Raw genomic sequence first — 13,522 nt, forward strand, 5'->3', positions numbered from 1 at the left:
ATATTTGCTAGTGAAGACAAGGAGTCTTTGACAGCTGAGGGGGGTCTGTAACAGCCCACGACCATGACCTGTTGACCCTTTGCCACTTCTATATTTAAGGCTAAAAATTCAAATTGCTTACTGATAGATTTGGAAACTACAGCGGTTACACTGAACTTATTCTTAACACAAAATGGCAACGCCGCCACCTTTATTAGGCCGGTCGGTACGATACACATTAAAACCATTTAAGGCAATGTCAGAGGCCAAAATAGATTTATTTAGCCACGTCTCTGATAAGACAATGACGTCAGCGTCAGCGAGCTCGCCCAGATACGGACAAAATCTAGTTTACCTAACAGACTGCGCACATTCAAGTGGATGAAACCCAACCCAGATCTAGCTTTAAAATCAGCAGGAGTAGCGATCTGACTACTACTACTGGGCGGACCAGGGTTAGGTTGTACATTTCCTGACAGTAATAACAACAAAAAACCAGGCATCTTTTCCTCTTAAGCGACACACATACATTGTCATCTACTTTAGAATCACCGGAAAAGTCTGCGAGAGTGTGATTAGAGCTTAAGAAGCAGTCCTGAAGAACCATCATCGCAGGAAAACAAAAAAGACAAACATATTTTGTTGAGCAGATTGACTGTGACAAGGCAACCGGTAATTGTTTGTGTAACACATCCGAACCTTTGCAGGGATGCCCACTGCGGGTGGCAGAACAGACCTGAATCCAGTAGACTCCTCAGAATGATTAGAGATCTTCTCATAGTCCAAAATAGTTAACAGGCACAGCAGAATCCCGATATGGGCCATTTTCCCAGACCAGGGAACCGCGATGTTCCTGGAGCAAATCAGCACAGCAGCAAAGGACAGGCGAAAGCAGCAGCGTGGTATCCCCGGGGTGAAAGCAGGCCTCTGCTACAGCAGAACCAGGACAGGTGGGAAGCAGGCCCCACAATAAATGTTTATATTTTAAAAGATCTGTCCTTGTATCCTTCCTTTCATTAAACACATTTGAGCATTTCTCAATAAACACATACAAACAAAACCCAAAATACCTACTTTATAGGTTGGCTTCTTGTGTCTTTCACTGTTCGTATTATCGTATATACAAAATAAAACAGCATTTCTGCCCAATTATTCAAATACCACAATCTTCAGCTGCAATATATTACATAAAATCTGCACAGAAGAAGATGACTGAATCTATTGTTGCCACTAGCAGAGTTCAGTCAGACAACTCATGTATTTCTTTTATATGTTTATAAAAAGTAGCATATAGTTTGAGTTTGGTGTCTAGGCTCGGGCCTCATCACTCCACAGATTTACATAGACCATTGAGTGATTATGAGATAACTCTCCCCCCCCATTTAGGAGAATGTGTTTGGTTGGTTATAACCATTTTTCATCAATATATTATAGGTCTCCGATATATACAAAACATGTCTCTGAAGTGTTTGGCTCGAAATATCAAACAGATCATTGTATCATCCCATAAACCCCTCTGTTTCAGCCCGGTTTCAAAAGTGCTGATTCTCTGTCTGTTACTTTAGATGAAAATAAGGAGCCACTCCCAACGCCCCTTTGAGAGATATTTGGTTAAAAATAACACAATGGTGCTCTGAGAGGAGATTCAGGTGATAAGGTGGGGGGGTTACCTTGATTGGTTATTGGCTAATGGTTACACAAGCCAAAACATCGTTATGACATCATAAAGTGTCCAAAATCTGATCAGCTCATTTTCAGACAGGTTTTTATATCAATGGATCAGGACAAAAAGTGAGAGAATTGTTTTTCCTGAAACTTTCAGAATCTCTTTGCTCAGAGAGGACACATGTCTATGTATAAAAGACATGAAAAAGTGGATTTTGCATAACAGGTGACATTTAAGAGGGACGAGGTGCGTCACGTTGGTGCTCTAGTCCAGTGGTTCTCAAAGTCGGGTCCGCGACCCCCCGGGGGTCCGTGGCACTCTGCCAGGGGGTCCGTGAAAAGTTTTCAGATTCATTTGTTTTTTTTTGTGTAACGCAACACTTTTGGAGAGAGAGGACACTGGCGTTGTCTGTTCGCCGCTTCTCTGTCCGAAAATGTATCTGCCGAATTTTGGACTAACGTTTCTACCTCAGTTTCCATACGTTCAGTGGCTTGCACACGCTGTTCTGGACACTTTTGTAACACCCGATCGCAACTTTTTACGGATGCTCCGCTTCCGCCCGACCTGTCCACCCTGCTACACCTGCTAATGTTGCTCCTGCTGCTTCAGGGCTAACGCTATCGCTAACGTTAGTGGCTCCATCTGACGACAAGCCCGATTCTCCGTCTCATTTTCCCGTTTTGAGTCCCGATCCTGCTTCACTGTATCACCTGCTTAGCTGCTGTTTGATTTTGTTCTGCCACAAAAGACACAACAACGGTCCTCTTACCCCAGCCAGTCTGACGGCGATCAGAAGCTAGCCTAGTTCTACCTGCTCAGGCTAGCCTGCTCTGGCCACCACCGGTGCTCCTCTGCGGCAAACTCTTCAACTTCCACCATCTCTCCTCAGTGCTGTCCGTCCTTGAGTCGCTTCCTGGACAGGCTGCCTGCTGTCCTGGTTCATCTGTACTCTTGGCTGATAGCGCATTCTCCCGGCCGATCCGCGACCACAGCTAACGCTGTGCTAACGTTAGCATCATACCATCGTGATGCTTCGTTACTCCGCCTCGCAACTTTTTAGGATCAACCACTTCACTACACCCCCTCTATGTCTGTCAGTCATTGAATACCTCGGGCTGTTACGAGTTGGCAGACCCAGGTATGTCCAGAGGTTCCAAACGTGGGTTTGTTTACACCGGCTCAGCTGACACTATCCCAACTGTGTGGTCCCGGCGCCCCGTCACCGCCCACTTACGTCATCACAACAAACCACACGTGTGCAGTGTTAACCTGAAGCCCTTGGCCTGTGTTGATGGCATCACTGTTTTACCAGCCATTGCAACATATAACAACTACCACACATTCATGTTGTTAAATACCCGCTCCCTTAACAACAAAGCATCACTTATTAATGAAATCATCATTGATAGGAAATTGGATTTTCTCTGCCTCACTGAGACATGGCAAAACCAACAGGACTTCCTCACACTCAACCTAGCCACCCCCCCCAGGTTATGCTTATCTCCAACAGCCCCGCTCCATTGGTCGTGGTGGTGGGCTGGCAGTCATCCACAGAGCAGATATCCCTGTCAAACAGCTGCTTGTGACGAATAAAATCTCACTTGAGTGCATTGCCTTCTCAGTGGCTGCCCCCTCAAAGCAGCAGGTCGTCCTCATTTACCGCCCCCCAAACCTTCCACGTCATTCATGTCTGAGTTGTCTGAGCTTCTCACCTCAATCTGCTCCATGTCCCCATCCACACTACTGCTAGGTGATTTTAACATCCACGTGGACTCCAGAACCTGCACCTTTGCCGCTGAGTTTCTGTCACTATTGGAGTGCTTTAACATCACGCAGCATGTCCAAGGTCCCACCCACACTAAGGGCCACACCTTGCGTGTCTTCACTTGCAGAGAGAAGCAATCAGCTTCATGGACTGCCTTGCATCACTCCAATAGTGTCCAGAGCTGGCTGCCATTACAAGTAATGGTTTGGGATTGTAGCAATGCAGTTGCAGTTGTTTTGCAATTTACTTGATATATGTTGCAATGCAGGCATGTGTTCAATTGTTTATAGCCTGCATTTATTTTGTGATTAGACTTTTATAAATCATTTAACTAAGAGTGAAACACTTGATGTGTTATCTGTGTGTGTGTGTGTGTGTGTGTGTGTGTGTGTGTGTGGTGTGTGTGTGTGTGTGTGTGTGTGTGTGTGGTGTGTGTGTGTGTGTGTGTGTGTGTGTGTGTGTGTGTGTGTGTGTGTGTGTGTGTGTGTGTGTGTGTGTGTGTGTGTGTGTGTGTGTGGTGTGTGTGTGTGTGTGTGTGTGTGTGTGTGTGTGTGTGTGTGTGTGTGTGTGTGTGTGTGTGTGTGTGTGTGTGTGTGTGTGTGTGTGTGTGTGTGTTCTGAAATGTCTTCAAATCACTTTTCTCTTGATTTCCCTTTGATATTTGTTTAGGTACAGTGTTACTTGCAGCTAATTGATTGATTGTTTTATGGGTATTCTGTGTTGAGATGGTGCAAATATTTTTAATACATATCTAATATCTTTCTAATACATTTCTCTTGTGTTGTTCTTTCACATAACTAAGACTATAGAAGTGTAAAAAATAGGCTACGTCAGATTATTCCAAGGGACATACATGTCAAATCAAGTCAATTTTTATTTATATAGCCCAAAATCACAAATCAGAATGAGGGGGTCCTTGGTGTATTCTCTATCTTGTAAGGGGTCCTTGGCTGAAAAACAATTGAGAACCTCTGCTCTAGTCGACTGCCTGAACTAGCTCGCAGGCTTCGAAACACAAGATGAACAGCTTCAAAATGTTCAGCTATCACAGAAACCTCTTTATTTAATCTGTTTTTAATGACATTGTATACTATTAACTTGTTTTTACTTTATGACATTTTCAAGAATAAGTATAACTATACTTAGACTTTTGTGTTAGTTTATAAAATGTATCACATTTTTTACATACTGTATTGTACTATGACATTTTACGAAATGTTCTCAACAGTTATGAACTTCCACGAGAAACTATTATATGACTATATAATCATATTATATTTTACTATAGTATAATGTGTAATATAACATAGGCCCCCACATTTATTTTTGATTTTTGATCAAACTAAACTGAACTTTATTATTTAAAAATATATATTTTACACCAATTTTCGGACAAATTATTTCTTGTTAAATTGATGTTGAGGTGTGGTGTATATGTTATAGGGTGGTTCAATCTGTAGGGGATTGGCCTTTGGACCGAAGGGTCGCCGGTTCACGTCCCGTTCGGACCAAAAATACGAAGTGTGGACTGGTACTGGAGAGGAGCCATTTCACCTCCTGGTGAAGTGCCCTTGAGCAAGGCACCTAACCCCCAACTGCTCACTGGCTGCATGTACATGTGTGCAACTGTGTGTGTATTTGTATATGTATGTGCATGATGTAAAAAGGGTGAACTGTATGTACCTGTATAAAAAACGCATGTGTATATGCGACAGAGTGGAAACTGAATTTCTCCCTCTGGGGATTACTAAAGGTCCATCTTCTTCTTATATAGTAAGTAATAGACTTACTGTGAATAAGTAAGAGTAAGTAAGCAGTTTAAGGTGACATAGCAGCAACTCTATAGTCACTCTGGCTACACTAGTGTCAGATGGTGAGTAATCATCTGTAATCATCATAAATATACTATTATATTCTGAAGTCGGCTATGTAGTGACATATTGTAAACATCAGTGTGGCATTTGGTGTTAATAATGGAAGGGCACACATACAGCTGGTTTAAGGAACATGTATTGATTATTGAAATGTTCCTCCCTAGTGATATAACACAAGAACGATATATTTTACTGAAAAGGGAGGTTGATTTTCTCTTAATATTAGATTTTTACTTATAAACATTTGTGCATGTTAAATTAGCAGCTTTGAGGAAAGGATGAAGAATCATTGAAGAGCAAAACATGTAGAAAAATGTATTTCATATAAAAAAATTGTACTGCATTGGATTTATTTTCTTCCTCTGGGAAAAGCACACGCTCAGGTCCAGACGATGGAGAATTGGTGGAAAGACGTGTGCAGCAGGCTTGGAATTTCGTCATTTTAGGGGCAAGGCCATTTGGCCTTCCCGTTCACATTTTTTTCAAGGGCACAAAGGCCACATGACAGGGCACAAAGGCCGTTTGGTTAAATTACGCTGGTCAATCAACATGACTGAAAAGTGTAGCACTAACGTCAACACCAGTCGTTTTACAAATGGCTGAATAGCAATAGTGTTTCTTTAACGTATACGTTAAGTTCAGCCATAAACCACATAAGTCAGTCATGTATTATATCAAAACCGCTTAGCAAGAAAAATACTAGATTCAAAGGTGACAGCTATCTGCTAGCTTGTAGAAGTAACACTAGATGTAGACCCCTTGAAGGGAAGACGTTAGCGCTATCCAAACTAGCTAGCTATCGCTAGTTTTCATGACAAAATGTAACGAGTCAACTTTAAATAGGCTAATACAATGGTAATTACCTATCAATAGTACTTTCTAAAACACGTAAATGTTAAGTCCTTTCAAATACTACCACATACTTCAGTTAAAAATCAAAAAACAGCTTGGTCCGCTTGCTTACCTGTGCTTGTCTTGCTCCCGCGGCTGAGGAGGAGGCTGTCGGGCCCCTACAGGCATTTCTGACGGAACAATCACAGCAGAGCAATCACTCTGATCCACAGGGCACAGGCATCGCCCGGGACTATCCTACTGCGCGCACTAATATGACTTTACTAGCGTTGTTTACACTGGAACTTTTGACAGGGGCACCAAGGCCACTTTGGCCGTGAATTGCATTTTTTTTCACAGGGCATCACGGCCAAAGTGCGGGGCAACGACGGCCATGGCCGTCGTGGCCGTCATGAAATTCCCACCCTGGTGTGCAGATAAAGTGCATGAGTAAAGACTGAGTTCTGGATTTCTTTTTCTCCAGGTCAAACCTTTGAATGATCAAAAGCTTTCTCCTCTCTGGATCAAACAAGATTAGATGAACAAGATTTCAACTGCTAAATCAACAGTGGGGAAACATCAGGGACAACTGTGATAACTCGGGTAAGGGAAGAGGGGAGGGGGCTAGACGATTCCATATTTGGCCAGGTCGCTGAGCTCCATGTCCCCGAAGGCTTCCCATGGGCAGACCACTGTGATGTCTGTGCCCAGACCCTCCAATGCCGGGAATGTCGTCTCCGAATCTGAGTGCAGAAGATGAAAGGATCGGATGAGTACAAACTGAGAGATTAAAGTTGTTATTGTTTGAGAGTAGATCTGAAATGGCAAATAAAGAAAGAGACTGTTTATATGTGTGTGATCTTAAATCCATCTCACCCCTTCTGGCCGGGTTTGGGTGCCTTGCTCTTGAAGGTGCGCATGGCCCTCTGCTTGAATTTGGGGGCGGCCTTGGGAACGGCTACATCTGCCATTTTAGTTATTCACTGAAAAAGAAGAGCGATATATGATGTTTTTGCAACTCTCTGTACTTTTGACCTTGATTTTGTATGCCACTGCTTTGTCACAAAGTTATTCAAGCCTCTCACTGCAACATAACTGTGAATGCACTTGGTTTGACTTTTTTCAAATCCCATTTGACATATATATATATACACTAATTAACATTGCCTTGTTTAAATGTAATATCTTGTCTCCATACATTTCAATTGATTATTTCAAATATGATCACATCACCCCCATCCTTAAAGCACTACACTGGCTACCCGTGGAACTGAGGATCGAATTCAAGGTCTCCGTCCTCACCCACCAGTGTGTCCATGGAACTGCCCCTCCCTACCTCAAGGAACCTCCTTGCGGACCACCCGCTCCAGCAACTCCAACTTCCTCAAACCCCCCAGGACTAAGCTCCGTACTATGGGAGACCGGGCCTTCTGCTCGGCTGCTCCCAGTCTGTGGAATACTCTCCCCGACCAAATGAGAGCACCACAGACCGTGGAGGCTGTTAAAAAAGGCCTCAAAACCCATCTCTTCAAAAGAGCCTTTGCCTAGGCCCTAGACCTTTTTATCACCCTTTTATTTATTTTTTATTTTTGTATTGCTTTTTATTAATTCTACCGTGTTGTGTAATGTTTATTTATACTGTTCATGCTCACTACTTGTAGCACTTCGGGATTTGAAATCAAATATGAAGTGCTTTATAAATGGAACCCATTATTATTATTATTATTAAAGTTTTGTGTACGGTACTTTGTGCCCTTGCTGTTAGAAGGTGCTCTACAATAAACATGCATTGCTTCATCAGATTAAACTGCAACCATCAACCAATGATTTCCTCTTTTAAAAGGTATATCATACAGACACCTTTAACACCCATGCCACCAAAGCACAAGTATATCATGTATTGATGAAAAATACCAAACAGGATTCAAGACTCCTCTGCGTTTATCAGATGTATCAATTCAAAAGAGATATTAAGACATAGAGACTGGGGCTTTAACAGTATCAACAAGAAGTCCAGCTCAAAGAAATACTCCTTATGAAGTCTTCTCCGGAAGTATCTCAGATCTCATTTCAGATCTTTTAGCAATGACTCTCCTGAAAAAATCTTAAAATCCATCACTCTGTCCATCTTTCTCTTCCATCATAGCAGAAACAGCCTCTCTGTACCACAGCGGAGAAAAGCCTGCAGTTTCATCTTACCTTCTGTCGAAGTCTCAAAGTGTATTTAGATGAGCGTGTGGTATTCCTCTCTGTGTCTCTGTCTGACTTTCGCCTTTTAAAGTCCTCTGATCTCCTAATCCACTCAAATGTTCTAGCATTGTTTGATTTGCCAACTCTGCTCTGTCAACTCCTGTTCCAGCTCAGACAAGAATAGAGGGGATAAAGCAGGCCAAGTTTACATACAAGGTACATTGGAAGTGCCTGTAAATCTGTCAAAGGGTCAGTTGAAATTATGTAATTTTACTGTACTTTTGCTGCATTCAATTCAATTTTTTTAAATAACTTGCAAAATCGTGTAAAATGACAGATATTAACTATAAATTAACAACCCAAAACATTATTTTAAGTATTTTGACAATAACAACAAATAACGTTTATTTACTTTTTTTTTTACAGTAAATTTACTATATAATATTTACAGTATTTTTGCACTTTCAGAAAATACATGCAGATGTACGTAAAATAAAAAGTATTATCTGTAATTAAATATGTAACTCGTAATATAAAAGTGTATTACTACTATAAGACTTTAAAATATGTCTTTGTAATTTTAAGGTAAATATAAAACTGTAAAAAAAGTGTCAAATAAAAACAACTTAAAATGTAAGTAAAACATTTTTATATAAATCATTTTCTTAATATTCGATTGAATCCACCACAAACACAAAATATCCAATGTTGAAACAAAAGTAAATAAATATGTTTCATTGTAAACATCTACAGTTGACAATATCATTAAAAAAAAATTAAATCATAGAAAGTGGAGAAATCTCTCCAGGGAGGACCAAGGTTTAAAACACACACTGTTATTACTCAACAATAAGTCACAGTTATCCTTGTTTTATTTATGTTGCTGTGTTTTTTTTTTTCCATTGGTCAATATACAGTCATAAACCTTAGTTTTACAGTATAATGTATGGTTTTCGGATTCTGGCCGATAGCCAGAGCTACGGCACTTGAAATAGAATTCAGCCAGAACACGGCAGACAAGTCAGGCATGTTTGAATGAGTCCACAACCACTCCTGATTGGTTAATATAAACGTAATCGAAGAAACCTGCCAATGAGAACTGTCCGCGCCTGTCGTTCACATCAGAGCCAGAGAGATAATCACATCAGAGCCCTAGAGAGATAATAGGGCTCTGGTTCACATTAGAAACATTCACGTCAGTTTGAGCGGTCTCCTCCTGCGAGCTACAGCTGTCTGTATGTCTGCTACAGGAGTTTATGGATTAATATCGGGATCGTTTTACATCTACACGTTAAATATGAGCATCGGGACGTCAACAAAGAACAGAAGACTTGAGATCTGGTGAGTCCTGCAACTGTAATGGAGTTAAACATGTATTTAGATAATCCTTAGTTTGCGAATGTTTTAATTTGTATTTAAGGTTACGTTTCTTCTTCTAGTTAGCTGAGTTTCTTCCCGTTAAGTTGGTATGCATCATTAATAGGTTGTTAAATGTTAAGAAGCCCTGAGATGCTGTTTCTTGCAAGATGTTGCGCCCGGGAAACCCGGCTTAACATGTGGCTGCTAACGTTAGTTTACAGCTTATTGCAGTGCTGCCCCGCCACCCTCTCGTCTCCAACACGGGAGAATTACACATAAACATGCAGCGGGGTATTACAGTGTTGTCGCCAAGTTTAATGTAAAGTTTCACAGCTTTCTTACAGCGGAATCTAGTTTGTTAATGTTCAGTAGCCAACAGCTAGCATAGCATAAACAGCTAACCGCTAACTTGCTAGTTAGCTCTGCTCTATATATTACACGCTAACATGACTAGCTAATGTCACACTGTGTGAACTAAAATACTTTTTGTATTACTACATCATACATGCTTGGTCCAAATCACTGCTAAAATGTATTATTTTTGAAAATGTATAGTAAAGAAACACTCAGCCATGCATGAAATAACATAGCAAAATAATACAGTAATGTTTGACCCATGTTGTGCCTTAGAAGTGTAGTGATACAAACATGATTTTTATTCAAAAAGTAAGAAAGGGAAAAATAAAAATGTATAATTGGTGTTGATCCAAAACAGGTTAATTGAGCAATCCCTGGAATCCTGAATGGATATTTACAATTAAAACTAATTCGGGTCACTTTTGACCAGTGTTGTGCTAGTTACTGAAAACCAGTAACTAGTTACCATTACTAGTTACTTCATTTCAAAAGTAACTCAGTTACTTTACTAGTTACTTAAACCCAAAAGTAATGCGTTACTGTGAAAAGTAACGTTTTCGTTACTTGAAAAAAGGGCTCCCATTAATGCCCTTATAGCCTTCATTTCAGTACTGTTATTGCATTGGGGAATAATACAATCTGTTGATCAACTTGACATGCATTATATGCAATCTGGAATGCATCGATATTAGCTGGCTTTCCATTTTTGTATATTCTTTCTCCAGGTAGTTGGAAAAAGTGTTCCGTCCCATATGCCGTGTGTCGCCCGGACATGGTATCATGCTAACTAGCTCCCTGACAGCGGGTGACTCCACTGTAGCAATAGCCTGCATGTGTTCTACAACATACCGTGCAATGGCTTTATCGACTTTTCCCTGGATAACAGTCCCTTGGTTAATATCCAGCCGCTGTTGCTTAGGTGGAGGTGGAGTGGCGTCGGCTGAGTCTCTGTGGTCTTAACTACTAGCTTCGTCCCAGCATGTTGTTTTTGCATTTGTTTTAAGAGATTTGAATTACTGGTTTGGGCAGTAGATAGGATCTTTGACCCGCCAGGACACAACTTACATTTAACAGAAACTTTCTTTTCTTTGTGCTCGACAAAAGTGAAATAGTGAGAATATCTCCAGGTGGAGAAACTAGACTTGAGCTCCGCCGCCGCCATGATAGTCTTGTTAGTAAACAACACAAATACGCCCACAGCCCGTCTCCGCATGTGACACAGGAAGTATCTAAGTACATTTACTCAAGTACTGTACTTAAGTACAGTTCTCATCTCTGTTCGCCTGGCTGTTGACTATATAAAAAAAAACTAACGGAGTAACGCACCATGTAGTAACGGTAACTGAGTTACTGAATTTAAAAAGTAATGCGTTAGAGTACTAGTTACTGCCAAAAATAACGGCGTTACAGTAACGAGTTACTTATAACGCGTTAGTCCCAACACTGCTTTTGACACATGTTGGTTGTATGTTGTGTAACAAAGGGTTAACATGACAGCTGTGATGTTCACTCTTTTGACAGAGCACCAGTGGACAGTGAGGACTATGGAACAGAAGATGTGATGGCTTTGTGTGGAAAGCTGCTGGCCTGCCTGTGTCCCTCTCATCAGTCTCTCCAAGCAGCACCCAGCTATTCTTCCATCTTGCAGATGAAAAGACTTTGATATGTGAGTAATAACTAACTTGTGTCTAACATAATTAGGGCCTGAGCATGAAGTGCAAAGACCTATTGAAATCGTCAGCAGTATTATTCTTATTTTACCGGTTCTGCACTTTCGACCTGTTTTTGAGGGGCTTGCGACACTATTCATGTAGCGACATTTGGCAACGCCGCCAGGACGGGTGAAAATGTTGACATTCTGGATTCGATGGGTGAAAAATGTCAAACTTGCTCTCTAGCGCCACCTGTGAACATTCAGTTTTTCCAACAAATTTACAAAGTCCCAGCGTAACTCCGACGGACCTGACATTTTGCACACTTATCCGGGTGCAGCAGCTCTACATATTATCTCAAAATCCCCATCAAATCCCGAAGTTCCGCCTACTTTGATTTTTTTTTTCTCAAAGATCTACCTTCAGGGAGAGTGAGCATCAGGGCTAGCTGTTACAGGTCTATGAGAAAGCATGAAAAGCCTCACGATCTCAGAGTAGGGAGGAAAATAAAAAGTGTTAATCGGTTCAAAGCCTCAATCAGGTTCATGTTCTGGGGTTTTGATGTGGCAAGAGTAGGTAACCTGTGATTTAGGATTCAAATAAGCCCAGCTAGCTGACGTGTTGCAACAGATTACATAGTGACAATACATTTGCTCACATCAACTGGTAGCTAGCTACACTGAACAAAAATATAACACTTTTGTTTTTGCTCCCATTTTTCATGAGATGAACTCAAAGATCTAAAACATTTTCGATATACACAAAATAACCATTTCTCTCAAATATTGTTCACAAATCTGAAAAGATCTGTGATAGTGAGCACTTCTCCTTTGCCGAGATAATCCATCCCACCTCACAGGTGTCGAGGTGTGGCATATTAAGATGCTGATTAGACAGCATGATTATTGCACAGGTGTGCCTTAGGCTGGCCACAATAAAAGGCCACTCTGAAACGTGCATTTTTGCTTTATTGGGGGGGGTCCGAAAACCAGTCAGTATCTGGTGTGAGGGTTAGGGTTAGGGTAATGTTGTGAATCGAGTGGCCTGTGTTCGTTTGTCCATAACATACGCCTGCCCATACCATAACCCCACCACCACCATGGGCCACTCGTTTCACAACATTACCCTAACAAGAACCAAGGTAAGTACAGTATGTGTTCACAACCAATCCACGATTTAATGAGTATTTCCTTTGTGCCAAGAGCTGATTTAGTATGTTGCATCAACGACCTTTCAATTAAATTGACAATTCTTTTGTGTAATTAATAGGGTGTGAAACCAGGCAGAGTGAGTGACATGGTGTTCATTTCCACTATGCCAAAGCAGTTTACAGTTGCTGACGGTGTAAGGTAATATATATTGTCCTAAGTAATTGTATGTAGCCTGCTACAACTTTGTGATTGTTGTCGGAGTGTAAAATTGTTCTTAAAGTCCTAATTATCATATAAACATGTTCAAAGGAGTACACGTTACAAGGCCGTGCGGGGGGAGCTGCCAGACCCAGATGTCCTCAAAGTCAGCGAGGTATACAAGGACTTCTCAGCAGACATCGCACCACGAAAAAAAAAACGAATGGCTCACTACTCAACTCAACGACTAACACTCTTTCAGAGGATATGTTGGAAATGCACACATTATATATATTTTTTGCATCTACTTTCTGGATATTGTACATCTGTTCATCTGTTATATAAACTAGCATTACTTAAATATGCAGACTAATTGAAATGTTTAAATATGTATTTTTCCCACGATATAACATCAACCTATGTTTTGTAAAAGTTTATTAAATTAATCTGTAAATTGTTATCATATTGTGGGATTTATTAAATTATGTATTTTCCTTTGT

The 13,522-nt window shown here is 40.9% G+C and overlaps 1 long non-coding RNA gene and 1 pseudogene across 1 annotated transcript; one reads left to right on the forward strand and one right to left on the reverse strand.

Moving 5' to 3' along the window:
* Window positions 1-6,739: 6,739 nt before the first annotated feature.
* On the reverse strand, window positions 6,740-7,086 carry LOC117538056 (annotated as a pseudogene).
* Window positions 7,087-9,451: 2,365 nt separating this feature from the next.
* LOC117537920 lies at window positions 9,452-12,998 on the forward strand. Its single transcript, XR_004567794.1, has 3 exons — window positions 9,452-9,646; window positions 11,543-11,687; window positions 12,943-12,998. It is a non-coding gene; the product is annotated as an uncharacterized LOC117537920 (long non-coding RNA).
* Window positions 12,999-13,522: the final 524 nt, after the last annotated feature.

The sequence above is a fragment of the Gymnodraco acuticeps genome, unplaced genomic scaffold (assembly GCF_902827175.1).
Source record: "Gymnodraco acuticeps unplaced genomic scaffold, fGymAcu1.1, whole genome shotgun sequence".
In the NCBI taxonomy this organism is placed as follows: Eukaryota; Metazoa; Chordata; class Actinopteri; order Perciformes; family Bathydraconidae; genus Gymnodraco; species Gymnodraco acuticeps.